The 12462-nt window shown below is 36.6% G+C and overlaps 1 pseudogene; it reads left to right on the forward strand.

The window, feature by feature from the left end:
- Nucleotides 1-4855: 4855 nt before the first annotated feature.
- Nucleotides 4856-5724, forward strand: LOC131659391 (fructose-1,6-bisphosphatase, cytosolic-like; annotated as a pseudogene).
- Nucleotides 5725-12462: the final 6738 nt, after the last annotated feature.

Below are 12462 nucleotides of genomic sequence, written 5' to 3' on the forward strand. Positions count from 1 at the left end.
GGTTCAGGCCCATGCGCCTTATAGTTGAATTCCAGTTCATGTCTCAATTTCTAATGCACCTCCTGCTTGCTTTAAATTCTCTTTTATTTCTATTCTGTTTCTCTTCTAACTTTTGATTCATAAACTCGTTTTCACTCAAATAAAAAATAAATAAAAATATGTTTTAGATACTTCTATGTGTGTAAATAATTGTAGTATTTTTTATAGATTTTCAGAATTTAGTTTACTATTTTTAATAAATCATTTGCTTTGGTATGTTCATGTTTCCTTTGGTTTTGATAGACTTTGCAAATCAATTTTGTTTAATACCTTAGGATCAGAGTTTAATCACCAATTTTTGTATGGCTACTGTAGACTAATCCATGATATTTTGTGTAAAAAATGAAAGTCCAATTCTATGTTTTGGTTAGGTTTCCATTAGGTTTTCTATACACGATTAATGTGCGTTCCTAAACGGATAACCATGTGAATTTGACCTATAATTTGCTTTGCATTTATGCAATTGACTTAGTTTCTTTGTGTACATATAATTAGGGATGTTTAGAGGTCCTAAGACCTGGAATTAGATTTTTAAATCGTGTCTTCCCTTTTTACTCGAATTTTCCTTTCTTACATGTACATAACTTGCTTTTGGCTAACGATTGTATCATAACTTTTCCAAATGACCTATAATTTTGTATGAAACTTCGTGGCTTGATTCCATGATTGTTTAGACACCTATTAGAGGTTATTAGCTACTGACTCCCATCATTTGATTGCATTTTTCTAACTTCATTCACAATTTGAATTTACTAACTAGTTTTGACCTAGTTTTGTCTAGTTTTTGTTAGAACTTTGTGTTGCTTCAAGATAATTGACTAACATAGAGTGGCATAATGCCTTAGACCTATAAAAGAATTAATATGCTACTGACCTCAAGTTTAGCTCATGTTTTCATCCGCTTTTTGTTTTGATTAATTGATGTTTGTTCGCTAATTGTTGAGTAACGATTCATGCGATACTTTGGTAACTTCTTGTGACTATTTTCGTGTGATGCTATGATGCTTTTGTGTTTGATTTAGGACACTAATTTCCTTGGTTTGCTACTGCCCTAGGGCTTTCTTCCCTCTTTCTCATGCTTTGCCTCTTCTTATACACTTTGATTGTTGTTAGTTTAAGAGGCGACGATTGTTTGTTCTTCCTTCACCTTTTGTGGATTGTTTTCTCTTGAGATTCATTGTGTGTAGTCTCTCTTAGGAGTAGACTTGGTTAGGGACTTCATTAAGTCACCTACCTTTCTTGTTACTTTTTCTTATCTCTTACTATATGCTTACCATGTTCCCTTAGGGTGGTAACTTCAATATTCATTAAGATTAGTCACATAGAACAACTTAGGTTGTAATCTATGCATGATAACATAGGTAGAGATCCCTTATCCTTGACCTTAGGGCCACTTGTAGAATAGAATAACTTAGATTAGAGAATAGGTTAGTTCCCCTTTGTTCATTCTTTTTCTTTTCAACATTAAAACACTAATAAATAAAGATGCGAATCACATTAAGAAAGTGATAGAGAAATGAGTGGGATTCATTCCCTAATCTGTTTCTCAATCACTTAGTGGCATAGAAATGAGTGGGATTCATTCCCTAATCTGTTTCTCGGTCACTACTTAATGGGAGAGAAATGAGTGGGATTCATTCCCTAATCTGTTTCTCGAACATTAATTAATGGGATAGAAATGAGTGGGATTCATTCCCTAATCTATTTCTTGAACATTATATAATGGGATAGAAGTGAGTGGGATTCATTCCCTAATCTGCTTCTCGATCATTATACATTTTATGTGATTCTAATCGCAAAGTAAATTCCCTTAAAAAATACCCAACCAAAAACACTTAAAACACTTAATAAAGGCTTGAATTAAAACAAAGTGACGAAGTGGTGTGAAACCTTGTATTGGGTTTTGTTCATCATGTAGTTACATAAAAAACACAAACCAAAGTTCATTCTGCTTAAGAACAAGTTAAGTCCATTCCAAATTAGGCGTGTAAGTCTCCAAAGGTCGAGCATCGTGGATTGCGACCTTAACCGCTGTTCAACTAAAAAACACAAAACAAATGGAAACTATGGAGCCGAACTACGGTCGCTCTGATTCCTTTTAAAGGATACGTAGGCATTGGGTCGCGGGGCCTAAGCGAGCACACTTGTAAATAACTCCTTCTTTTCCCCGTGTTTCTTTTTCATTCATTTGCATTTAGGTTTTAGACATTAGACACCCTTTAGATAGAAACAAACATAGGTGGATACCATCGAGTACGATGGGCGTGAGGGGTGCTAGCACCTTCCCCTTGCGTAACCGACTCCCGTGCCCTGTTCTCTGGTCGAAAGACCTTGTTCTTATTTTGAGTTAGGTTTCTGATATTCCTTTCCCGCAATGAGATAAATATATTAGTGGCGACTCTGATCCTTTTTTCGCGGTAGCGACAGGGAACAATACAAAATAATCGATACAAGACTATAACACTTAAATAAATTTCTCAATCAAACTTCACAAATGGACAACACCCGATGAGTCCTAGCAATAGACATCAGCGAGACTACAACAAAACCTTGATATTAATTCATTAAAATAAATCGAGACTCAATTTAAAATTCATGTATAAAATATGCACCACATACCCGCGAACCAAATCACAACCAACTTCTTCGGTATCAACTGCTTGTTTATTTTACTAAATTGACGGAACTTGCAAATCTGATAAAAAAATGTTAGATTAAATCCAACTGCTAGTATATCAATAGATTGTAGAAGTTTTAGAACAGTGTTACTGCAGTAGGAGTATACACATGATTCATTCCCTAAGCTGAAAAGTGAATCCAATGTAGAAGTCATAGGTATAAACTTTGTGAACAAGTGCTTGAACCCATGTGTTCCCAATTTGTTAATGTTATTTAGTTATTAATTTAGTCATTAGTAGACACTTTTTGGTCTAATACCATATTTGAGGAGTAACTTTGTATGATTTTAAGAAGATGAACCATTTTTATCATCAATCAATTATAATTATGAATAGTAGATGTTTGTACTGCATAAGACTTATAGATACCAAAAGGTTTCTTACTGCATAATTTAAGAATATATTGATTTAAAACTCTGATAGAAGGGTATTATATGATTTATATTAGTAGTATTATTACTGATAATGGGTAATAATAGAACTTATATTATTAGTATGTTATTGGGCTTTTGTGTATTTGGGCTTTTAATTGAACATCTATTATGGGGACTATATATGTAGTGTCTTTGACACAACTAAGGGTATCAAAAGAAATCAAAGTTATTTTTATCTCTATTTTCTTAGCTTATTTTTAATGTCTTTATCTTTTATTGTTGAAACCCTAATTCTATATTCTTCGTAGTAATTTATTCCTATCAATTGGTGCTCTCATTTTCGATCTCATTCTGCCAATTTTAATGGCCATTCCGGTGTCTAGTGGCAAGGATGATGCTTACGGGTGGGTGCTTGACATCGACAAATTCTTTGCTGAATCAGAAATATCATCATCGTCAAAACTGTTAATGGCTGTCTTAGCATTGCAAGGTCCTCCTCTACAATGGTGGCTTCAATGGTCTCACCTTCATCTAATGGCAAGTTGGGAATCGTTTATTCATCCTTTTCTTTGGCACTTCAAACCTGAATGACGAAATATTTTACCAATATTAGATGAGGAAATCGAACCAAGTTATGAATAAGTGGAGTATGCAAAAGCTACTTCCTTTCTTGACGATTCCGTTGATGGCATATTTCAAGATACAATCCCTAAAAGTGTTGAAAAAGACTTAAAAGAATCTTCAGATATGTGTAGAACACAATCAGAACAACCCACTTCGTATGGAACCCAATCGCCACCGTTCGCGGAGGAGTTGGATTTGGAGTTGAAGCCATGTTCCCCTTCTCCACCACCATCAAAGCCAGCCTATTTTAGCTCTTATGTTGCTGACGAGTTATTTGTGTTGGTCATATATGCAATTAGATCTAGCACAGGAGTGGATGCTTTAATCCCTAATAGCGAACCATATGACCCAGGACCACCCAAATCTTTCCTCACAGCCAGAACCAAGATTTCTGCAAAGTATTCTTCTTTAAGATTATTTGTTAATTTTATTTTGAATGATTCATATTTAAAGCATCCCAGGGGGCTTGAGCTCAAGAAGATTATTCTTATTTTCACATATCTACTACAAACCGTCATTTTGGTTTTTGAACCTTGACTGAACCATCTGCGACATTGTTGTGTTGGTGATAGTGTAACATTGACTAGAAACACTATGCTTAGTACCAATTCAATCTATAAGATCATTGAGTATTTTCTTTTGTTTTGTTTTGTTGATGCAATCCCTGCAACTATTGAGAAGGACATAAAAGATTCATTAGAATTGTACGGAACACAACAACAGCGACATAATATGTATGAGTCCCAACCAACTTGTGAATTCATGAAATCTTCCAAAGAGTGTTCCTTTGTCGAAGATACTATTGTTGATCGTGTCCTTAATATTGGTGACCAAAGAACTCTAAATCCTTCGTCCATTTTGAAGCAGAAACGGATTCAAGTTCCTTTTCCTGTGTCATCTTCATTTTCAACCCATGCAAAAATTGCAAATCATGTGTATGTAAGGATTCTTATTGTTGAGCCTGGTTTCAATGATGGAGATTTTCACAATGATGTTAAATTCAAAATTCCTCCGAAATCTCCTGATCGTGTTTTTGTTCTGAAAAATTTCATCATGCCTCCACCACTTCTTTCTAAGATTGTTACTTCTAAATCGCCATTGTTCAAGGCGTATTGGTCGAAATAGTTATTTCAATATTACATGATGAAAGAGGATGGAAATATAGGATTGGATAAACTCTTAGGACTTTCTCGAGATACCATTATCAAAGAGAGGAGCAAAAGAAATTGGATGTGATTTTTATTGAAGTATTTGTGAAAGCCTTAATTAGTAATGGAAGAACATGCCTTATTGTTTATGAAGAGAATGAATATGTTATCATTACGGCACCATCACGACGTGGAAAATACATTGTTGTCTTTGATCTTTTGATGGTATCCTCAAACATTGATTGTGGATTTTCTGTAGGAAGTATCTTTGGTATTTGCAGGGTGAAGTATAAAAATAATGTTAGAATTAAAGATGCATTGAAACCTAGTAGCAGATTAGTAGCAGTTGGTTATTGCTTAAATGGAAGCTCTTGCATGTTTGTACTTTACACAAGATATGAAGTGAATGGTTTCACACTTGATTCTTTTTTGGGAGAATTCATATTGCCTCATCCAAGCATTAAGGTACCAAAGAAAGGAAATATTTATTCTGTGAATGAAGGAAATGAAAAGAAATCTCTTGGCTATTCTAGGATCTTTTGTGAAATGGGGCATGCAATCTCTTATGTCTTTGTTGGAATTTATTTTTCTATTTTCAATGGGATTGTTAAAGTAGTTCAACTTCTACTGTGGAAAGGAAAAAAATATGGATTTACACCGCCTATCTATTGGGTTCCAATTCCATTGATCAAACATATGAACATGAATATGAAAGGGAATTTGGTTTGTCCTTGTGTATATACAGTCACTTTTTGGGTTGTCCTTGTGTATATACAGTCACTTTCCAAACACCGTTTCATGGAATTTTTTTTCAATGTGTTGATCCAAGTGAGACATCGGATTTGTTTGGTAAAATTTTAAAAAGGGTTCATATCATGTTGAAGTTCATATATGATGTTGAATCATATTACCTTACATGTGATAATTCCATGACACATGAGATTATGTTTATGAGAAAAGCAACAGCAAAATGTCTAGTCCATCATAAGTCCAACATGGTTATCTTGGTTGTAATAATTGAGTTGGAAGAGAAGTGTGAGAAAATTGTCATATTCTAAGCCATTTAATATCCAACCGAATCGTTACTCATCATCTCTTGCCATAATTTCTTTATTTCGTACTGTTTTAGAACCTTGAGGACAAGGTTCAAGTGAACCCCGCGGCAATGATAGAAGGGTATTATATTATTTATATTAGTAGTATTATTAATGATACGGATAATAATAGAACTTAAATTATTAGTATGTTATTGGACTTTTGTGTATTTGGGCTTTTAATTGAACATCCATTATGGGAACTATATGTCTTTGACATTACTAAGGATATCAAAAGAAATCAAAGTTATTTTTATCTCTATTTTCTTAGCTTATTTTTAATGTCTTTATCTTTTATTGTTGAAACCCTAATTCTATATTCTTGGTAGGAATTTCTTCCTATCAAACTCTTTCAAACCAACTTTCTTAGTGCACTTGTAATTGAAATGTTTGCAACGGCATTTAATATGCTGAGTTCTAGTAGAGTATGAAGGGCTTGTCTATTCAATTTGGGCTTGTCCATTCAATTTGACACCCTTTAGAATTACTACGTGTCTGGACGGTTTACAAAACTATTCTAATTGTGTTTGATCTATGCAAATTTTCTTAATTGAATCCTTTATATCTTTATCATGTTGATCTGATTAAAATCTTGGTTACTAGGAATATATTCCTTTGATTGGATTCTATGCTACTTTAGTTCTTGGGAATGTAGTAAATTTTCCATTCCAACCCCTGAACCTGACTTTTCTACATCTCTACCCATATTCTTGTCCCAATCTCCATAGGGGTGGAAGATAGGTACTGTTTACAGTGATTTCCGGTAAACAACCGCTAGTCTTCCAAACTATAATAAATATGATTTGGTTACTTGCAGGATCGACTAGATTGATCCTAGGACACATAGTCAAGAAGATTGTTATCAATGTTTGTTCTGACCATATTCATTATTTGTCTTCTTCAATAAGCGTTGTTCGATTAACAGAACAAATAGTCTCGACAATCACTTTGTTATATATAAATATGACTTCATCGAAGTGACATGACATAAAAATTAAAAGGACAATTGAAACGTAAAGAATCTTAAACTGCAGAAATATAAAAGACTTTGAAAGTAAATAGCGTGAAAGTAATTCGAAAGTAAATGACGTTAAAGTAAAGATGCAGAAACGTAAATGGCAAGAAATAAACGAAATGCAGTAATTCTGAAAGATAAAAACAAAAAGATAATACACATGTATTAAAATGGTGGTGTCATACGTACATTTTCTCAGCGAACTCTTTCTCTTAACGCTTGATACTTGAGTAAATATGTGAGTGATTTGTACAAAATGAACACACAGAATCCTAACACTAAGATTCCTATTTATACTAGTTTCGACCTTAACGGTCCTACACTAATCTGCTGCCACGTTTCTCATCAGAACTTCCAGCGAAGCCATCTGTTGTTGAACGGTTACGAAACCGTCTTCGAATTTCAAATCTTCCCGCCTGAGTCCATCTTCGACGCGTGGCAGTGTATTAAACAAACACTACTAAAAACACGCTAAGTAGTAATACTTGAATACATATTCTATGAATTTTGTCTAAGTCCCGAAGACATATGCTCTCATTAATCTTTCAGCGTTCACTTATCTTCATCGAACTTAGAAGTCTTTATTTTTCCGAAGCATGACCATCAGTAGCCATTTTTCCTTCGATTTTCAACTCCTTCGAAGGATAAACAACATAAAACGAAATCTTCAGCTAACAAATTGCCCCCAATAAATGCCTGTTTCGAGAATCAACAGAAATAGGCGTTTCTTGCCATTATAAGATTTCGTTTTTATGATCCTTGAAAGTTCCAAGACTGCTGACTAGCGTCATAATCACTGATAACACTGTTTCCGAGACGTCTTGTCATTTTCAAAGATGTCTTCTCATAACCTACATTCCCACGTTTTATCCTTACTTCCTGATCATTACTCCTACATACTAGGAGTGAAGCTAACTCATTCGACCGCCGTTGGATTAAATCACCAGCCGCCACGTGTCTCTCGGGTTTTACCCAAAAGATTTAAAAAGGTTTCCGTTAAACCTTTAAATACTTGATCTTGTGTATCTATACCGCCTTTCATTCATCTTCTTCTCCAAAAAATTTAAACATCTTCACTCTTTTCAGAATCTTGTTCTTTTAATCAAAAATTTCTTCATGGCTTCATCTTCAAATGTTCTTCAACCTGCTTTGAAGCTCCAATCAACGACACGTTCTGGGGAACGAGAGTTCGTTCCAAACCCTAACACTGAAGAGATACGCGCTATTTACGCTTCCCAGGTAATCATTCCCTTTGAACTCTCTGGAAAAACTCTTGCCTTTATGGGTCCGTTACCGAGTGAAAATATCCAATCTATGAATAAGTTTTTTCCTGCTTACTACAAGACTAGACCATTAGTTAGCAAAGTTAAGATAGATGAAGACGGTCGCTCTCCTTTAGGCAAATCTGCTAATATTGAGGAAACTTCAACCGCAGTCCCTGTAGCTTTAAACAAAATTAGGTTAAACTATATGACCAATTTTGTAAAAGTGTTTAGGTCAATCCCTTTAGCCAAAGATCCTGACTTGTACTATGCCTGGCTAGAAAGGGTAGAGAAACAAAAAGGATCCTTCTGGAAAGCATTAGGAATATATGATTTGATTCAACTGTCAAGAACGGGTTTAGAATACAACCAACCCATGCTAGTAGCAGCGGTTCATTTTTGGGATGCTTCTCACAACACCTTCCATCTCCCATGTGGAATGGTTACCCCCACGCTTTTCGACGTGGCCGCTATTACAGGACTTCGACCAACTGGTGAAACCTTCGACCCCAATGAAATGGATGATGACACTATTGGTTTTAACGATTCGCAAGTCACTTATACGGCATTCATCCAGAAGCATCATATTACCACTGAAGCGACAGTATCTGATGAAGAGCATATTGCTTTTCTAGCATTATGGCTTTCACGATGCGCCTTTTGTTCAAGGTCTATCCAAGTTGCGAAAAGGTACCTTTGCATGGCTAATCAATTGCATGCTGGGAAAAAGCTCAACCTCAGCCAACTACTTCTAGGGTCTCTTTATGAAAACCTTAGTGAAGCTGCAAACCTTACCAAGAATTTCAAATCTGGTAGTTTACTTAACGCTGGTCCCTTCTGGCTATTGCAATTGTGGCTTAATGCTACGTTCGAAACTCATCTTCCCTTTCGAGGAGATGTCAATGAGGAGGATAGCACAATCAAAAATCGAACTATAGAGGGGACCAGGTTAGCTTACCTAACTCCAAAAGAAGAAATGGGAAAGCTTCATGAACATTTCCTGGCGTATTCGATGATGTTTGCTCGGCGTGACCAGTTCGATCCTTCTATGGCCCCATTTGTACACAGAACAATAGGTCCTGAATGGTTTACTCGAAAATTTCCACCAACATCTCAGGATCAACAAACTGAATCTATGGAAATTTGGGAAGCCTTTCTGACCCCAAGATTGTTTTCCCACCGTCTTCGACCATCAAAGGGTCAATGTATCCTCATGTGCTATCAACCGAATTTGGTCTCAAGACAATTTGGGTTAACTCAAATAACACCCAAGTGCTTATATGAGAAAAGAAACCATATGTGTTTCCACACTTTGTATTTGACTGAAGAGGAATGTGAACAAAAAATCGACAAATATGTTGACGTCGCCAATCTTTCTCCTATTCCTTTTGAACCTTCTTTTTACTCTACACCAAATTTTCATCAATAGTGGACAGAGTATTATAGCTCTCAAATTTTTGATGCTGGTAAACTTGCTCAGGAACTAACTGCAGCTTTCAATGATGTGCAGGAGAACTTCCAAAAAGGTACTTCCACTCATATTAAAGAAATCCAAGCTTTTCAAAAATTCTTTGAAACTATCTATAGGCCTGATGATCTTAGTCGGACTGTTCGTGAGGCTACAGTTACTTTGCGCGAAAAGTTTTCCGCCAAACTAAATAAGTTGAAATTGCCCTCGTATGTTCGACCAGAACTACGTTATGAAGTGGCTTTCAAACTCAATCCTCCAAAATTCCCCCCACTACCAAGTGCTGATTTTGGTGTGGCTCTAAGTCCTCCTTTCCCAGACTGGTTCGTGTGTGGGAATGCTCTCAAAATTCTTCAAGAGAGTACCAAAAAACGCGCTGAACTAGTGGTTCCGACTAAGCATACCTTGGATACTTTCAAAGGACATCTTCATATAGATCTTAAACACGTTCGTGTCCTGACTCCAATACCTGAAGGTTTGGATTAAGGCAATCTTTTCGACTGACTTATCTTTTCTTTATTGATATACTGATTTCAGTCTCAACTACAGCTGTTGCACGAAGGAGGAAAATCAAGGAAGCTTCTGCCCCAAAAGACTCTAGGACATCTAAAAGCAATAAACCAAGTGGGAGTGACTCCCTCGTCACCGATAAGAAGCCCACGGTACATACTTATCCCATACTCTCAATCTTGTACAACATGTGATTAGTATTCATCTTTCTCATTTTCCACTTGCCAGAGTTCGAAACCCCCAACGGGTTCGAAGCGTAAAGCTTCTTCGACCACTGGTTCGGATGGCGAAGATAAATCCCCTCCTCAAACTAGACAAGGACAGAAGAAAAAATACAAAGTTGTTACCCCTTCGAGAAAAGGGAGAAAGGCAAGTCCTTCCAAAGCTGTTTCTCCTGGTGATAAAGCGTCCTCTGAAGAGTCTCCTTTGAAAGCTGCTAGTAATGCTTTCGTTGTGGAAAGCCATAATTCAAGTCCAGACAATATTCCTCCCAAGGTACTTTGGGTTTGCCCCACATATTATCTTGTGATTTTAACTAAATAATTGTACTGACACTTTACCTTGTTATTGCAGGATGATGCTGGCACTGCTACTTCCGGTTTTAAAGACCCTGGCCTCACCATTGATGTTGACAAACTTTATGGTAGTTGTCAAACTCTAACTTTCGTTAACTAAACTCTTCAAAAGTTTATTTATTTTTGAATAACTTTGCTCTGTTTAACATAGGTACCTCTCAAAATCAAACTCGCGTTCTTTCACCAGTCTTCGAAGACATTAGGCCAATTGCTACCATATTGCCTACTGAACCAGTCGAAGAAAGCCACTCCACTGACGAATCCCCACCTACCCATCAAGGCAAAAATTTGGAAGAGGATCATCCATTCTCAGGCAGCGATAATGTGAATCAGCAATCACATGGCAACGAAGATTCCGCATCGGAGAAAGATGCTATGGAAGAAATTTCTCAGCCTGAAAAACCAGTTTCTCATGGAACTTCAACTCTTGACGCCAAAACCATTCATGAGACAACTTCGACGCCTGCCCCTGCAAAGCTTACTCCTTCAGAGCTTGAACAACTTAAGCAAACTGATCCTCTCAGTTTCTTAAAGGCCATTATGAATGTGAATACTCCTTCGCCTCCGGAGCTTAATGTCTCAGCAACTGCTACTGCAGACTCTAGTGACAAGGAAGATATTCCCAGTCTTCTTCGACAAATAAAAGAAAGATTCTTTGGGGTCAATCTTGTAGATGTTCTCAACCGGGACCCTATTAAGAGCCACAACTTAAATCAACTTCTAAAGAAAGTAGATTTGCTCCAAGTTTCCACAGAAGTTTCAGAGGTAATTGTTCTGCTGGGCTCTTTACTCGAGCAACTCCAAGCTAACATCCTTCGAAGGCAAAATGTCGAAAAAGAGTTATCTGAGAAAAAAGCCTCTCATGACTCTTCATGGAATTTTGCTATGGACGCAACGAAACAAGGTGAGGCCCTCAGGCTCAAACATTCAGAAAATCAGAAGGCCATTGATGAATATGAGAAGAAAATCGGCTCTTGGAAACAAGAAATCAAAGTTCTCGAGGGTAAGATAAAGGAGGCTGAAAGTTGTCAAGCAGTCCTACAAAAGTCCAATCAACAAGACTTGCTCGAAGTGGTGCAGTCAAGAATGAAACATCTCGAAGCTGCACAAAAGTTAGTGCCAGAAATCGAAAAGCTGAAGAAACACCGGGCACTAATTGAACTTCGCATGTCTTCATGGGAGACTCAATATCTGAAGATCAAAAAGGATCTCCCTGAGGATTTCAACTAAATGTTTTCGATCTTGTTATTTATTGCACCTTTATTTTGTAATCGAGGCCACTGTAGACATATAATATTTGTACGCTTGACTTTCTTTTATCTCTATCATATTTGCCATTGTTGATCTAGCAAATCTTTCAATTTCTTGTCAAGATATATCTTTAGATTTTCTACAGTGCTTTTATTAAATGCAACATGTAGAACCTGAACATCCTTCGCAGCACTCTTGCCTCTAGACTTGACGTTTCCACTTCTTCTAGCCATAATCATTATTAAAAGTGACGTCACTTTCTCCAAAACGTCGGTTTTCAGACGTGCGTGCATCAGTTTTAATGATTACTTCTCAACTTCCAAGGGCGGGAAACGGCGGAAGCCATAACTTCTTTCTTTGGAAAACCAACCGCAGTCCAATCACTCATTGGCAATTAAAATCCACCCTTCAGTATTCCCCTTCT

The sequence above is a fragment of the Vicia villosa genome, linkage group LG3 (assembly GCF_029867415.1).
Source record: "Vicia villosa cultivar HV-30 ecotype Madison, WI linkage group LG3, Vvil1.0, whole genome shotgun sequence".
In the NCBI taxonomy this organism is placed as follows: Eukaryota; Viridiplantae; Streptophyta; class Magnoliopsida; order Fabales; family Fabaceae; genus Vicia; species Vicia villosa.